The sequence below is a fragment of the Dermacentor albipictus genome, chromosome 5 (assembly GCF_038994185.2).
Source record: "Dermacentor albipictus isolate Rhodes 1998 colony chromosome 5, USDA_Dalb.pri_finalv2, whole genome shotgun sequence".
In the NCBI taxonomy this organism is placed as follows: Eukaryota; Metazoa; Arthropoda; class Arachnida; order Ixodida; family Ixodidae; genus Dermacentor; species Dermacentor albipictus.
In genome coordinates this window covers 7753418-7770982 of record NC_091825.1, presented here as the reverse complement: position 1 = coordinate 7770982, position 17565 = coordinate 7753418, and the positions used below count along the sequence as shown (strand labels likewise).

Sequence of the window (17565 nt, the reverse complement as noted above, 5' to 3'; positions counted from 1 at the left end):
TCAATCTTGCTCAGGTAAACATCACTAAGAATAGGGGCAACCTTTGAACCAATACAAATTCCTGATTTCTGCAGAAACACGTAATCTCCCCACCCAACCAGCGTCAACTTTAAGTACATTGAAAGAATTTATAGAAAAGCACCCGTAGAAACACCCCATCTATCTATAAAAGCTGACTCTTGCACTTGTTCTTTAATGCACTCATTTATGGAGTTTACAACCTGTCATGCGGCAACGAGTAATACAAGTCTTCGATATCCATACTAAATGCTGTACAATCACCAGGATTTTTCTCTGTCAAAGACAACTAATGCCTGAGAATTACACAAGCTAAAGGGGTCTTAAAAAACTAGCTCGCATAGGCTTAAAAAGTTGCAAGTAGATATGTTGTAAATGTTGCTTTCACTGCTCCCAATAAGTTAGGTAACACGGGCGCTGCTGTGCAGAGAAAAAAGGAACAGCTGAAAGGCCGAAAAAGAACAGATATTTGTCCAGTGAAGCACATCAAGTACAACAATTTTACTGACTATCATATGAGTGTGGTATTTAAAGCTCCCTTTAGCTGTTATGAAGGGCAAACGGGGCGGTGTATCAATCAGGAACATAAAATGTTGTTAACTGGTGGATCGCCTTCTAATCCTTCCTTACATTGCCAAGATTGCACGTGCACGCCTGAGTTAGATGAATGCACGACATTGTACAGGCATAGCAATGAAGATACGCATCTTATGGTCGAGGCATGGTATATCAATAATGGTGGAAGTGCGTGCGTGAGCCAGCCTTCGATTACCTTACATAAGGAAGAGATCAAATGCCTGAAGAGTTACCTCTCACGTAGACTGGCACGTGTACCCGATTGTCACGTGGTGCTAACATTCCAGAACATGCACAGATGAGTTTTGTGTCTTTCTTTTTTCGCTTCAGTGCTTCCTTCAGCTGATAGTCGGCTTGCATTTTGTCCACTTCTCTTGTGTCCGTGTCTGCATACCTTACCCCTTCTGTGCATTATGAATGCTTACCAACTAGCTCAGCTTTCTGTCATTCCAAACTTAGCATGCCCATGATTCTGGCAATATGAAAAAGACAAAACCAGCAAACTCTACTCTGACAAAATTGAAATGTATTTATACTTAATGCCCATCATCATCCCACTCGGACAACACTTTTATAACTATGGACCACAAGATGTCTCCTCTGTGTGGTCCATGGTGCATTTGATGTTCCTCATTCATAAAGCGGCTCTCCAATAATCGCAAACGGGATTGTCTCCTATGCCTTGAGTGAGCACTTGGCTAGTTTGTCCACTACCCATACCATTCTCTGCAACACCCAAATAATGTGATGCCACTTGTTGCTCCTTGCTTAGCATGTAAAGTAGCTTATTTGCGATTCCAAGTAAATGCTTGCCACCTTGTGGCCACATCGAGAAACAGCTGATTCAGGTTCAGGCTTTTTAAAGGGGGACGTGACAATGAAAACTTTTTTTTTTATTTATGGGAATAAATTGACGAAATTTGGCATGGAGGTGTGATTTGTTATGCTGATATCATAACTGAAATCAGTTTTGAGCTATCTAATAGTTTTTGAGTTGCAACACTTGACATCCTCTAATGGTCATCCCCAAATTAATTAATTACACCCAAGTTTGTCAACATTTTCATACCAGCTTGTTCAGAAAGGGCCATTCTGTGCGATAAAGCTGTTGGTTTATTTTTAAATGTGAAAATAAGCACAAAAGGTTTTTAAAACATTTCTGTTCATATTGTCTTACTAACGACCTTTGCAAAAGATGCATTATAAATTTTTTTATGAGGTGCAGATGAAAATGGACAGCTTTATTGCACTCATCAATGTTTCACAATCTTAGTGCAAAAGACAAAATGATTCTGTCTTCATTTCTTGTGAAATGGCACTGGGATGACTGAAAGCGACTGCACAAAAAATGAAAGCTGAGAAAACAGAGCGCGAAGTTTTATTTGCTGGTAACATTGAAATATTTACTTTGAGCATCTAAAACCCACCTAGAATGTAGTCCTTTGCCTGTGAGGACACATTTTCTTTACATTTCGAGGTAATTTTTTGCTCCTTTACAGCAGTTTCGTGCACCTTCGTTGCCTTTTTGATACGTTGTGCATCCTTTTCAGCAGTCCGCTGCAATGAACACAATCCTGGACTGTATCCTAGTTTTGACGTAATTCTTTGCACTGCTCTTTCACAGCCAGCATTTAAACGGCAAACTGCATCTGCCACAGCACTTTCAACTGGTTTTTTGATAGGAGTGACCAAATGACATTGTTCAGCAACTCGATGGCATTCTCTGTTTTGCCTTGCTGGCATCTTTCGAGGAATTCTCTTGCAGATCATCATCATCAGCCTGGTTACGCCCACTGCAGGGCAAAGGCCTCTCCCATACTTCTCCAACTACCCCGGCCATGTACTAATTGTGGCCATGTTGTCCCTGCAAACTTCCTAATTTCATCGGCCCGCCTAACTTTCTGCCGCCCCCTGCTATGCTTCCCTTCCGTTGGAATCCAGTCCGCAAACCTTAATGACCATCGGTTATCTTCCCTCCTCATTACATGTCTTGCCCATGCCAATTTCTTTTTCTTGATTTTAACTAAGATGTTATTAAAACGCGTTTGTTCCCTCACCCAATCTGCTCTTTTCTTATCCATTAACGTTGCACCTATCATTCTTTCCATAGCTCGTTGCGTCGTCCTCAATTTAAGTAGAACCCTTTTCGTAAGCCTCCACGTTTCTGCCCCGTACTTGAGTACTGCAGATACTCTTGCAGATAGACACTTATATATAGAGAGGAGTGCTGCTCGAACATGTGCAGCAAGCTGCATCTTGTGTGCAGGGGCTGGTTGACTTGAAGCCACCACAGAATTAAACTTGCACCAGGAGTTCACTCCAGTGAGACAGCGCTCGTGATGCAGCTCATCATTGGTCAATGTTATATGGTGAAAAGCAGCCATGATTGCCTTTTCCATAGCAGGCACATCATTTGGGTTACTTTTTTTGGCCACCATAATAGGTTGCGAGTTTTTTAATTAAACCCTGTCTTCACCGGCCTTTTCCACTCATGCTGAGCTTACAGTCTTTGCTCTTGTTTTTCTCAAGATGGTTGCGCAAAGCAGTGCCCCTTCGTTTCTTTATGTGATTTACACTCTTGTTTCTGTATGGGTATGAAACCGTACACTTTGTCTTCACTGAGGGCAATATAAGTGTGGCTATCCCCATCGCGAAGAACACTTCTATAACGGAGCTGGTGTTTCTGAAGAGACCGCTGAAACATGGTTTTTGCCGCAATTATTTCCATTTGCCCTGCAACTGCCCATTTGATCTTCATGCCACTCTGAGTAAATACTGTCTCCAGGCATGGGGCCAAGACAACGGCCATGGCAATAATTAGAGAGGACACAGTGTTCTAAGACAAGGCCAGAATATAATTCAATAACGCAACCAACATCAATGTGGCTTGTGTGGTGCCCTGTCATCCAAGTGCCATCATAGATCACATCAGCATTGCCTGAGGAACGTCCAAGTCCCTGTAGATCTTGTGCACCTTCTGTGCACTATTGGACTATTATCACGGCTGCTGAGGCAGTGGCAGGGTGACTATGCCTACGGTGCAGCCTCGCATAGGACTTGTGATGCAGTCCTCGGTGGGAAATGTCCATGTGGGAAAAAATAAAATTAAATTAATTTGGCTTGCTTTTTGCCCACTGACTGCACAGCTCTCAGTGCACGAAAGTTCACTTAAATATGGTTGATCTGCTGAGTGCCAGCACGTCTTTGGGATGACCACCTATTGCCTATTCTCCCACAGTCGTCACACAACAGTTCCATCTTAGTTGCAAGCCCAAGACATGGCCCAGTTTCGACATGAATTGGTCTTTTCCCGCACTGATTGCAGCTTGCTGCTGAGAGCAGCTTTTTTAAGATTGCCTTGTATACAATTGTAATAAAGCGAACAGGCAGCATTCCAACAAGCAAAAGGATGACCGTTTATTTCACAGTGCACACATATATATACAAGGGATCACATGATCCGTACAAAAGAAATGCGCGCACTTGCTGCGCAGTGATATGCGAATCAGAATCAGAATCAGAAAATCAGTTTATTCAAACGGCTAATCAAAAATACATGTGACTTAGCCTTCTCGGCTAGACTTGTTAGACGTCATGCTATAACACTTCTTCCCCCTTACATTAATTCCGAAAGTCACAGGATTGGTATCTGTTCGGGGGATGTCGCACACGTGCACTACGACGAAGAGTTTGCAGCTCGGCTGTAGATGCAGGGTCTGGCTGGTTCGAAGAGCCGGGGGCAGCTGTTCCAGGCTTGGGTGATTGAGATACTGGAAGCTGATGATTTGCAGACTTTGTCGCGCCTGGAACCGCGAGAGGTGGCGTGGCAACTGGCTCACTAGACATCGGAACAGACAGATGAGCTGCGTCTTCCGAGGCTGTAGGAGCAGTTTGTACTGGCGAGGAGCTTGAGGAACCCGGGCTTTCGTAGCGAGCTCTGATGTGGTCCGCATGCGTAAATCGCACCGCCTGCGATACTTTCACCAGATAGGTAACGGGACTAACAACCTGCGTCACGACACCATCGTCCCACGACACTCTTTCACCTCGCACAGTTTTCACCCATACAGCGTCCCCCACAGCAAAACATCGCGGAACCCCACGCGACACATCATGGTGTTCTTTCATGCGCTGCTGCTGCTCCCGCATGGAGCACGCAAAATCTGGTTTTAGCAGAGAGAGCTTCACCCGTGGCTGTCTTTTCAAAAACAATTCTGCCGGAGTCTGGCCAGTCGTACTGTGTGGAGTATTCCGATAACTCATAAGATAGCTGTCCAAACGCTCCAAGAAGGAATGCTTCTTATAGCTAAGTTCGTCATGTAAGACCTGCTTCAATAGGGCTTGTTTGGTTGTCTGAACTAAACGCTCGGCCGCTCCGTTAGAAGCCGCATGATACGGCGGCGTCTTAACATGCCTTACACCGTTCACACTCAAGAACGTTGAGAATTCTTCAGAAATGAACTGTGGTCCATTATCACTCACAAGTACCTCTGGCATACCGTAAGCGGCGAACACACTACGTAACTTCTCAATGGTTTTGCTAGCAGTAGTTGATGACACAGGCCAGACCTCGACCCATTTCGAGAACGCGTCGATGAGGACTAACAACGCCTGGCAGCCTTTTACAGCATAGTCGACGTGTACGCGTCGCCAGGGTTTTGTGGGGTAATTCCATGGTTGCAAAGGAACCGGTGAAGCCGCGTTCTGAACGGCCTGACACACCCGACACTGTCGAACGCAGCTCTCAATCGAAAGGTCGAGACCCGGCCACCACACAAAACTTCTTGCTAGCGCTTTCATGTGGCTAGCTCCTTGGTGGTCTTCATGTAATTGATGCAAGACCATTAGCCGAAGCTTATCAGGTATGATCACCCTTGAACCCCATGTTATGCATTCTTACTCTACTGATAGCTCATCGCGACGTGAATAAAATGGTCTCAACTCTTCGGAGCTCTGCGAAGGCCAACCATTTAGAATGAAGTGCCTCACGCAAGACAAGATGGGATCACGTCTGGTAGCTTTAGCCACGTCATCGGATTTTAATGGCATGCTGTCAAAAAGCAAGAGACACTCGGGAGGCTCGTCGGCCGCTACAATAGGCCGTGGTAGCCTGGACAAGGCATCAGCCACTTCAACGTTCCTTTGTTTCCGAGATCACCCTTGAACCCCATGTTATGCATTCTTGCTCTACTGATAGCTCATCGCGACGTGAATAAAATGGTCTCAACTCTTCGGAGCTCTGCGAAGGCCAACCATTTAGAATGAAGTGCGTCACGCGAGACAAGATGGGATCACGTCTGGTAGCTTTAGCCACGTCATCGGATTTTAATGGCATGCTGTCAAAAAGCAAGAGACACTCGGCAGGCTCGTCGGCCGCTACAATAGGCTGTGGTAGCCTGGACAAGGCATCAGCCACTTCAACGTTCCTTTCTTTCCGAGATCACCCTTGAACCCCATGTTATGCATTCTTGCTCTACTGATAGCTCATCGCGACGTGAATAAAATGGTCTCAACTCTTCGGAGCTCTGCGAAGGCCAACCATTTAGAATGAAGTGCGTCACGCGAGACAAGATGGGATCACGTCTGGTAGCTTTAGCCACGTCATCGGATTTTAATGGCATGCTGTCAAAAAGCAAGAGACACTCGGGAGGCTCGTCGGCCGCTACAATAGGCCGTGGTAGCCTGGACAAGGCATCAGCCACTTCAACGTTCCTTTCTTTCCGAGATCACCCTTGAACCCCATGTTATGCATTCTTGCTCTACTGATAGCTCATCGCGACGTGAATAAAATGGTCTCAACTCTTCGGAGCTCTGCGAAGGCCAACCATTTAGAATGAAGTGCGTCACGCGAGACAAGATGGGATCACGTCTGGTAGCTTTAGCCACGTCATCGTATTTTAATGGCATGCTGTCAAAAAGCAAGAGACACTCGGGAGGCTCGTCGGCCGCTACAATAGGCCGTGGTAGCCTGGACAAGGCATCAGCCACTTCAACGTTCCTTTCTTTCCGAGATCACCCTTGAACCCCATGTTATGCATTCTTGCTCTACTGATAGCTCATCGCGACGTGAATAAAATGGTCTCAACTCTTCGGAGCTCTGCGAAGGCCAACCATTTAGAATGAAGTGCGTCACGCGAGACAAGATGGGATCACGTCTGGTAGCTTTAGCCACGTCATCGTATTTTAATGGCATGCTGTCAAAAAGCAAGAGACACTCGGGAGGCTCGTCGGCCGCTACAATAGGCCGTGGTAGCCTGGACAAGGCATCAGCCACTTCAACGTTCCTTTCTTTCCGAGATCACCCTTGAACCCCATGTTATGCATTCTTGCTCTACTGATAGCTCATCGCGACGTGAATAAAATGGTCTCAACTCTTCGGAGCTCTGCGAAGGCCAACCATTTAGAATGAAGTGCGTCACGCGAGACAAGATGGGATCACGTCTGGTAGCTTTAGCCACGTCATCGTATTTTAATGGCATTCTGTCAAAAAGCAAGAGACACTCGGGAGGCTCGTCGGCCGCTACAATAGGCCGTGGTAGCCTGGACAAGGCATCAGCCACTTCAACGTTCCTTCCTTTCCGATATCTTAGTTTATATCTGTACGCTGCCAAAGTAATTGCCCATCTTTGCATTCGAGCTGCAGCGAGTGGAGGCACCGATTTGTCTTGGCCTAATATTCCTAGCAGTGGCTGATGGTCTGTGTAAAGAGTGAACTCTCTTCCATACAAGTAGCGGTGAAATTTTTTTAACCCAAACATCAGTGCTAATGCTTCCCGCTCACCCTGAGCATAGTTCTTCTCAGCTGATGTAAGTGTTCTGGATGCAAACGCCACTGGTCTTTCTTGTCCCTCTGCAGTCTCATGAAAAAGAACAGCACCCAACCCATACGACGAAGCATCACACGACAGAGCAATTGGTTTCGTTACGTCGTAAAAAGTGAGCACAGTACTCTTGACAAGTAACTGCTTCGTAGCAGCAAAAGCTTCGCTACACTCCCGGGTCCACAACCACTTTTCGCCCTTGCGCAACAGACGATACAATGGTTCTGCCACGCAGGCAAGGTTGCTTAAAAACTTTGCGTAAAAGTTTAGCATGCCTAGATAAGCCTTTAGCTCAGTTTGGCAAGTGGGCTCTGGCGCTTCTGTGACCGCCTTTATCTTTTCTTCCGTGGGATAGATACCATCTGCGCACACAGTGTGACCTAGATAAGTCACAGTGTTCTAAAAAAAACGACACTTTTCTTCTTTCAAAGTCACGTTGTAATCATTAAGCCGCTGCAAGACTAGTTCCAACGTCTTTTGGCAGTCTATGACGTTTTTTCCCGACACAATGACGTCATCTATGTAACATCCGACGTGCGGTATGCCCTTGAGCACCTCATCCATGAATGACTGAAAAATGGCTGGCGCGCTGGCTACCCCAAACGGTAAGCGCTGGAACTCGAAAAGTCCTATATGCGTATTAATGGTTAGCAGTGGTCTGGACTCGGAAGTAAGCGGAATCTGCTGATACGCGGATGAAAGATCCAACACACAAAACACCTTGCCACCCGCTATGGCAGAGTACAAGTCTTCCGGTTGAGGCAATGGGTAGTGGTCGGTCTTTAGCACGGGGTTAATTGTTACTTTGTAATCTCCGCACAATCTCAGTGAGCCATCTTTTTTCTGAATCACAACCACTGGCGTTGCCCAATCGCTTTGATTCACGCGGCGTATAACGCCCCTTTTTTGCAGCTTTTCCAGCTCCCTTTCTACGTTGTCTCGTAGCGCATATGGAACGTTTCTGGCCTTGCCAAAGACTGGCGTGCAGTTCTGAGTTAGAACTATCCTTGCTTCATAGTTCTTTACTACTCCGGGTTGCTTAGAAAACACCGCTGGGAACTTTTCTTTTACTGCTTTCACTTTGCTAACGTCGCTTCCATTTACAGACAACACACTTTTCCAGTCAAGTCCAAGTCTCTCGAGCCAATTTCGCCCCATCAGCAACGGGAGCTGTTCGCCATGATCTTTGACAATGGTAACTGGCAGTCGCAAAGACTGGTTTCCGGTGGAAACGAAAACGTTGCATTGCCCCTTCACCGGAATGGGTTCCCCAGTGTATGTTCTTAACGTTACTCGCGATGGCTCGCACTTGACATGAGGAAATGCGTTCAGCCTAACACTCTCAGGAATTAGGGTTACAGCAGCTCCCGTATCCATCTGCATGCAAATATCTTTCCCTTCTACATTTACTTGCACTTCATATCCAGAATGCACTGTATTAATAACATGGTACACATCTAATTCAGAGTCACTATCAGAGCAGTCCACCACGTTCGCAGTCGTTAGTTCTCTGCGCTTACTGTGACACATCTTCTGTAAATGTCCAATTTGTGAACAGCTGTGACACTGGACATTCTTATACTAGCAAATACTAGCAGTATGCGCTTTGCCACATCTTTCGCAGGCTCGCTTGCCGTCCTTGAACTTCCGAAGCTTCCATTTCTTTTCAGTTCCCTGTCCTCTTATCGCCATGGCATGCAGCACCGCTTCCTTGCCTTCTGCCTGCAGTAACGCTGTTTGTCGCGCAGCCTGCTCCCGGTCCAAGGCTATCTTGCACGCCTTATCAAAGGTTAAATTTTCTTCAGCAAACAAGGCGAGTTGCGTTTCTTCGCGTCTGATGCCTGCCACTAATCTGTCTCGCAGTGCGTCTTGCAGGAACAGACCGAAATCGGACTTCCTTGCTAAATGCTTTAAGGCCACTATGAAGTCCTCGACGCTTTCTTGTTCTTCTTGGGCTCGCCTGTTAAATTTGCAACGTTCAGCGATGACCGAACAGCTTGGGCTATAGTGCTTCTGTAACAGCACTGTCACCTCTTGAAATGATTTATCCCCAGGAACAGTGGGTACTAGCAAGCTTTTCAGCACCTCGTACGTTCGTGGTCCTATCACGCTCAAAAATACGGCCAGCTTCTTTTCCTCTTTGATATCGTTTGCTGTGACTAAATGCTCGAAGCGTTCTAAATAGGATTCAAAATTCTGATCCTTCTCGTCGTACTCGTCTAGCTTCCCTAGTCATGCCATTTCCAGTGAAGTGACTGTGTACTTATCGGTTCGCGTTCCCGATGACTGCGCTGGCTCGTTGCGGTGGTACCGACGATTTCATCCGTTCCGGGTCATGGCTGCCGCCGCTTTCCTTTCTATGGCTGTCGCCTGCCGATCGTCTGTGGAACTGCTTCCGTACTGAGCTAGTGGAAGCGGGCGGGTCCCATCCTCGTCGCCAGTGTAATAAAGCGAACAGGCAGCATTCCAACAAGCAAAAGGATGACCGTTTATTTCACAGTGCACACATATATATACAAGGGAGCACATGATCCGTACAAAAGAAATGCGCGCACTTGCTGCGCAGTGATATGCGACGTCACGTTATAACAACAATAAAAAATGATGACTCGGGAACCAAGTCGTCGGCACACTCTCTTTCAAAAGGTGAAATTTCCTCTTTGTTGCAGAGGTAGATGACAGCGCATTCAAAACATCTGCTCTTGTTTCCTCTCATTGCGCAACCTCTTCATTCGTGAGAATGGGAGCTGAATTCCACAGCTGAATACTTGACGTGAGTACGTCTGGTCTCGCCAATGTCACATCGCCCTAACGATCATGCACGGTCGCGCCTTCACCACTGCACGCGGTCACATCGTCACCACACTCACAGTTGCGTCATCACCAGCACACGCAGATGCGTCATCACCACCACACGCAGTTGCATCATCAGCACAGCCCACGGTTGTGTCATCACCACTGCACGCAGTGGTGTCATCAACACAGCCCACGGTTGCGGCGTCAACACAGCCCACGGTTGTGTCATCAAGAGAGCCCATGGTTGCGTTTTTCATCATAGCACATGGTCGCGTCGTCAGCACTGCACGCCGACACGCTTTCTCGATTACCCACGTGTGCCGGTCGTCATCGACACTGGTGGCGTGGCATCCACTTCCGCGGGTAGTTTTCACCCTCTGTTTCACACCTTTTGTCGTTTTCCGTATGTGTGGTCGGTTCGGAACTTGCTTACTTTGGGGCTCATCACAGAACATGCGCATTAAGGTAGTTCGGCTGCCACGATCGTCAAGCACAATAAACGGAGTGCACAGGGGGCTGCTGTGCCAATGCGCACATATTTTGTCAGCAATTCAGATGTACAACAGCCAATAGGAGCACGCCATGTGCCCCACGTGACCACTGCGGCCAATCACGATGCTGTTTTTACCTTTTTTCTCTCGCTTTTGCTGGTTTTATTTTTTGGTGGAAAAATACGGCGCTGTGGCTATCCTGAGCTCCGATTTCTCCTCTCGACGGTCATGCCAAGATGGCAGCGCTGCATCATCGGATAGCCAAGCTATCCACGGTGCGATGGCACCTTCCAAAGCCAGATTTTTTTTTTGCAGTTTTTGATAACATTGCTCTAGAAAAGGGCTGTTTTCTCGATTTCTACCACGTATTTTGTTATAATATTTCACCATGAGGTAGAAGAATGTCTGAGGATCGCAAGAATATATAAATAGGAAAATAGAAAATTTTGGCCAATTTGACGACTTTAATTGCCGCGTCCCTTGTTAAAGGGCCCCTCACGGGTCTGGCTATTTTGAGCTGACAAGCGCAGAGCATACAATGCAAGCCAACGATCGTGTCTGCAAAGAATTACGTCGCTACCCACTGCAGAAAACTCTAAAGAAAGCCGGACGGTGATGTACTCGCGTCGCTGCGCCTACGTACTCTGGTCCGCAGTGTGACACCGCTCGTGGTGACACTTGACTTAGAGAATTATTCCAGGCACCATCTGTTATTTGCGTGATCTGTTGCTTGAATTGACAAATTGAAGTTTACAGAAATAATAAAACGCACAAACTGAATGTCTGCGTGCTCTTTGTTTTACTTCGCACTGAATCAAGAGAGCTGTACTTCCGCTTCGTCTGCTTGTTCGCATGGTCGTGCAGTCACATGCGCAGGTGCCGAAACTGTGTCATTTTCTACCGTGTTCCAGTGCGTGATCATGCTCTGGGATCCGCTTGTTCTGCCTCAGTATTCGTGTAGCACATGAATTATGCCGCTAGTCATGTGTCCTTGTGCACAGCATGCAAAATCATGCACTGTGTGAAACCAGACAATCACAACAGCTCGTGTGCAGCAGTGAAAAAAAGAAAAGCGCGGATATAGAAAATGAATGCGGAGCCCGTGACGTATGCGTCACGCGATCCTCGAGGTCCGGTATGGGAGAATGCAGGGAAGGAATTTCGCTTGTGGAGGCTAGACAGGGCGAGTGGAGAACTTATCGCTATGCAGTTGAGCTCGCCTCCTGAAGTCATGGGTTCGCGGCACTGAAATATTTGTATCTCTGCTATTAATGAGCCAAATTGAATTTTTCTTGCGGCAGAATGCCCCCTAGAGAACACGTAACAACTTTCAGCATATAACCAAAATTTGCTATGGGCCTGGTGTGGGGCGCTTTAAAGCGAAAAGGGTGTCCTATCCAATTGTCGTGATGCTGCCGTGCACAAACCCAAAAATTAAGAATACTAATGTCGAGAATCATTTTTGTTGTGCACTATTATGCGTGTCATTGCAGTGGAAAGATAGCAGTGTATGATTTCATCATTTCTAGAAAGAAGCAGACGATGCACATTGGAGAATTACTCAGATAAGAAACTTCCACATTCAAAAAGGTTATTGATATTACACTTGTGTGTTCGAAGCACTTCACTTCGGTCGACTTCTTTATTCCCAACGAGTAGACTATCGCTTTCTTCTTTTTTTAAAAATATCTTGCTGGCATCTCAAATTGCAGAGTGAACTTCCTTCAAGCAGGCTCTTTGATAAATTATAATGATGTATGCTTAAGCTTGATTTGCTTTTTTTTTTTCGTTTCTAGTTTTCTGCCCCAGCATTAGTGTTACTAAGGGTTTAAGCAGCAGGAATGTTCTCGCTAATGTACTTTTGTTTGCTGGCATGATAGCAGGAATGATAACTGCCTTGGAAGGTCTGAAGTTGATCATGACACATGTTATGCCACGAGGTGACATATCATTTTCAAAGCATGGTTTAGTTTAGCGGTGCAAGCAGAAGATGCGGTTTTCTCATGCTTTGTGGTGAGTCGTCAATTTATTTGCTCGCAAGAAATTCAGAAGCAACTGCAAATGGCGCTTGTTCCAGTTATAGAGCATTCGGCCTGCACACAGCACTGCTAGTTTGCTTTGCGGCACTGTGCACACAGTTAAATTGCGTTACAAATAGATCAGTTCACTTCCAAGTCATGCGCTTACACAAATACAACTTACTTTCGAAAATATTCCCTAAATTTTGGGATCCTGTTGGCAAAAACTCAATTTGGTCCATTCAGTTGCTATTCACTTTTCACGTTTCACAAGGGTGATAATTTTTTGTGGGTGGCACGTGTCTGCTGTGTTCCCAAGCCCTGCCTCGAACACTGCGTACACGAACAAGCACCACTCATCGGGCACAGATGACCTTATCACACCACACGTATCAGCAGAGAAGGTGCGCCCCCACTCACAAACAAAACTCTTATTTGTTTTTATACCAAGACAGGCTGACCAGGTAACTTTACAGTTTTTAGCCTCATTCCGTCGGTGCAAAATAATTTTATTTAGCTTCTGAAAGCACAGTAGACATTACTGCTTATATGCAGTGAAACCTCGTTAAACCGCACTTGGCCGGAGCTCGGGAAAAGTGTGTACTAAACAGTAGTACTGCTTAATGTAAATAGCGTGAGATCGCCCACTTACCTGTCAAAAATGAAAGGGCAAAAAACATGCAGTATTTATTCACTTCATGTGACAAAAGTCTGTTATTTTTGTTTGATGCCACGGCGGCCTAGCAGTGACGACACTGATGACAGCGGTCTTAAGCTGCATTCAGCTGCAAGCCAGCTGTTCCACCAGCCCCCTCTTCTCAGCAAACACCCACACAAGGCTTCTGCCACTGTCGGGCCCGAATCACCCGTGCTGTCGCTTTCGGTGTCATCCTCATCACTGTCGTTAGGCGATACTTCGGCAATAACAAAGGCAACGAGGGTGAAAACTCCAACCTGGAAAAGTCAAACCTCGTAGCAAACATCTTTTTGTGGTTGCAGCAGCACTGCCGAGCAACTTCTCCTACGCATTCCAAATGCCACACACTATAGTCAATGGTAGTATAATCCACTCACATGCCCGCACTGACTTCCTACCACATTCGATGGCATGAGTGATGTCCAATTTTTCTCCTGTACTGAGCACCTGGCTTTTGTCCAAGCTTTGGCATGACGCCAGTCTTAGCTTGCACGATGCCACAACACAGGCCACAATGCTCTCTGGCACGGCATAAAATGATGTTGATGTTGATGTGGCTTCACCCTTCCAAGTGCCCTTTGCATTTGTGCTTGGAGGCCATTCCGATCTCTGCGGCTCGTTGTTCTTCTGGGCTGACTTACTGCCATGATTGCACGCCGAAAAGTGGAAACATTACGTGTTAACTGATATGTGTGCAGTAAGCTGGTACGGTTTAGGCTGCATCGACTTTGACAACAAATGTGAACTTTGCTCGGCCGCACGCGCTTACACGCACCGTGTGTTGAAAGGGATTTGCAGACCGCTCATGCCATCATGCGCACTGTGTTCTCGCTGTTTCTGCGCTGAAGCGATAGACTGCACGAAGGTCACTTTGCTCGCTGCTGCTGCCGCATTATCCAGCATTTTGCAGCGAGCATCCGTGCTTATAGAGTGTGATGTGTTCATGTTTGCTTGTGCACGCTGACACGAAGCTTGTTAATTCAGTTAGTAAGTGAATGTTTCCAAGTTTATACGGCTGATAAAACTATTCTTCTTACTGTATATAGCTGTCTACTAATTTGCTATCGCAATCTACGGTTCACCTTTTGGGCGAAATTGTGTCTTTTTACACCCATATGTGCGAATCCTGAGCCGTTTCGACTTAATGGCAGATTTGGAATAAAAAGTAGGTTTTGCTCAAAAGGCGAAGCGTCTATTGCAATAGCATATTAGTAGACAGCTGTACAAAGTAAATATAGTAGCTTTACTGGCTGTATATAATTGTAAACATTTGCTTACTAACTAAATTAACGAGATTGTGTCATGCGAGCACAAGCAGACATGAACACATCTGACTTGATGACTGCGGAAATTCGGTGTCAAAATGCTGGAGTGAGGAAGCTTGGCAGCAGCAGTGGGCGAAGCAACCTTTGTGCCGCCTGGCTTCAATGTGAACTAAGCTACGAAAATTCAGCACACGCGAAGCTATCAGCACTCGCACTCTACCCCATCACAGATCGCTTTCAAGATAGGCTGCGCCATATGCAGCAGTCGCCAGAGTATAACCCTTCCTTCCCCTGCCCTCGGCGCCTTGCATGCGATGAACATGGCGCGCTTTCTCCCTGCTTACCTCTCTTGCACACGTGAGATTTTCAGCTTTACAGGAAAGCAGGCGTTGTGCCGCCGCTCAACCCACTCTTCTACTTTCTAGTACGCTATAGGTACAAAGCGCACTTCTACTATGCGCTTCCACCATGGCCATTGAAATGCCATAGCTGGTGATGGATGGTGCCATTTGACGATTGTCATGTGCCATTTGTGTGCAGTCTGTCACACACTAAGTGCACACTGTCACTGTGCCAGTATGCTTAGGGGTTCAGTATTCTCAGGCGTTCACTTCCGGAGACAGTTTCACTTTCGTGTGACTTGGCATCGAACCTGTCCCTGGTATAGTCTTCCACAACGCATAAGTGTGCATTTGTTTGTACAATCTGCCACTCAGCAAGCCAGCATGGCCAATGAAATGCCATTTGCATGCAGTGCATAACCCACTAAGTGCACACTTTCACTGTGTCGGGACACTTGGTGGGGCTGCCTCATTGGGTGTTCGCTTCTGGAGAGTGTTTTATTTTCATAAGATTTGCGTGACTCAGCAGCGGACTTGTCTGTGATGCAGCCAACAGCATTTCTATTGCTGTGCCAAGCTCGCTGTCTATGCATAGCGGCAAGAGCACTGTCAGCCATAAGTACTTCGACCTGCCTAGTGCAAAGTCTCACAAAAATTAACCCATCTCCAAAAGAGATTGCCAAAGGATAGTGCTGCTGTATTGCGTGTGTGCGTATTTGCGAGCAAACCTGGACCTGTGTTTCATGTCTGTGCTTACATGTAAGGTTTCTTTGTGCCTGTAGAGCTCCTGGCCATTCATAGGTGCGGCGTGCACCTCATTGAGCCAACAAGCCAGTGCTTTGCTTTAACATGACAGCATTGAAGAGCCGGTGTTGCAGGAAATCCGGTGTCGGAGTCAGACATTCTTTCAGCAAAAACATTTTTGAGCCACGCATATCCAGGCCCTCCATGTGACGCAAACGATTTGTTGAACTAATTGAATTTCTCAAGCTAAAATACCTGGAAGAATTGTTAACTACAACTTGCACACAACCTACAGACGTGATAGCTCTGGGATTGTAATGTGACTTAACGAGAAAATATAATTCTGTTACGCGAAAGCTCAAAGAAACTCCTTTTCTGGCATTTCTACAATTCACAGACTGGCCGTGGCGTCCGCCATTTGCACGAGCTGGCACACAAGTGTCTCGCGTGCCACGGTGCAATGCACCTGGTTCCTTGTAATACCTCCAGCTGGCACTCACCTCCGCCGCATCGCGGCCCACACAAGAGACTGCGTTTTTATCACGAAGCTCGCCTTCGCGCATAGCGTTTGTGGCCAGTGTTTTCCCGTAAACACTATGGTTAGATACGCTCCTGTTACCGGGAAGCGTGAGAAGCAGTCAGGGATCTTTAAATGCTATCACATTTTACTCTTAAAGGCAAAGCTTAAACATTCTCCTATTTTTTTTTTGCAAGTGACGCGCTTTTGAGGTGGTCTCACTCAAAGAGGAAGCAGAGAACAGCGCCGCTTTTGAGTAATCGCCTATTAAAAGCTTGCACAAGGACGTCCACAGAACTTTAACCAGTTCCTCTGGTCCAAACTGCTCTCTTTGTCTCTTAACATAATGCCTAGCAATCTTCATTCCATTGCTCATTGAGTGTTCCTTTATTTGTTCTCAAGCTTTTTTGTCAGTCTCCAAGTCTCTGCCATATGTCAGCACTGGTAAAATGCACTGATTGTACACCTTCTTTTTCAATGATAATGGTAAGCTTCCAGTCAGGAGCTGACAATATCCGCCGTATGCGATCCAACCCATTTTTATTCTTCTATGAATTTCCTTCTCATGATCAGGGTTTCCTGTGATTAATCGACGTAAGTAAACATACTCGTTCACCAACTCTAGAGGCTGACTGGTGATCCTGAGCTCTTGCTCCTTTGCCCGGCTATTCATCATTATTTATTTATTTATTTCAGATACTGTCAATCCCAGCGGGATTTTTACAGGTTGGGCACATATTATACACTCACAAATAGCAATAAAAACAGGTTTACATGATTTCAACAATATTTGAAATCGACACGAAGCTGATATACACATATGGTAGGAAATAAAACAAGGGTACATTTCATTTGGCAAAAGGGGGTGACATTACATAGGCAAATACAATGCTCATACAGATTTCATTTTATACAATGACTTGAGTGGTGTTATTTCTGGCTAACATAATCTAAATATTGCACAACAGCTCTTCTACAAGGGTTATAAATTTCGGCAACAATGTGTTAGTCGTTATGAAGGGGTCCAGGCTATTCCATTCTCTTATTGCAATAGGGAAGAACGAATATCTAAAACAGTCAGTGCGAAATGCATATTCTTTAAGTGTTAATGAATGCTTATGGCGGGAAGGTCTGGTGTCAGCTAGGGATATATACAACGAAGTATTCATTCGTAATGCATTGTGTATCAATTGGAACAATAATTTTAGTCTTGCTAGCTTGGCGCGGTTTCGCAGAGTAGGAATACCGGCTTGTTTTATTAGTTGAGTAGGTGAATCGCTA

At 46.1% G+C, this 17565-nt stretch overlaps 1 protein-coding gene and 1 pseudogene across 1 annotated transcript in view; one reads left to right on the top strand and one right to left on the bottom strand.

Annotated features, from left to right (window-relative positions):
- The window catches only part of Mitf (transcription factor Mitf), a 349582-nt gene that overhangs the window by 133946 nt on the left and 198071 nt on the right, over positions 1 to 17565 (top strand). The gene's annotated exons all lie outside the window — the stretch shown is intronic.
- LOC139059925 (uncharacterized) lies at positions 8997 to 9656 on the bottom strand (annotated as a pseudogene).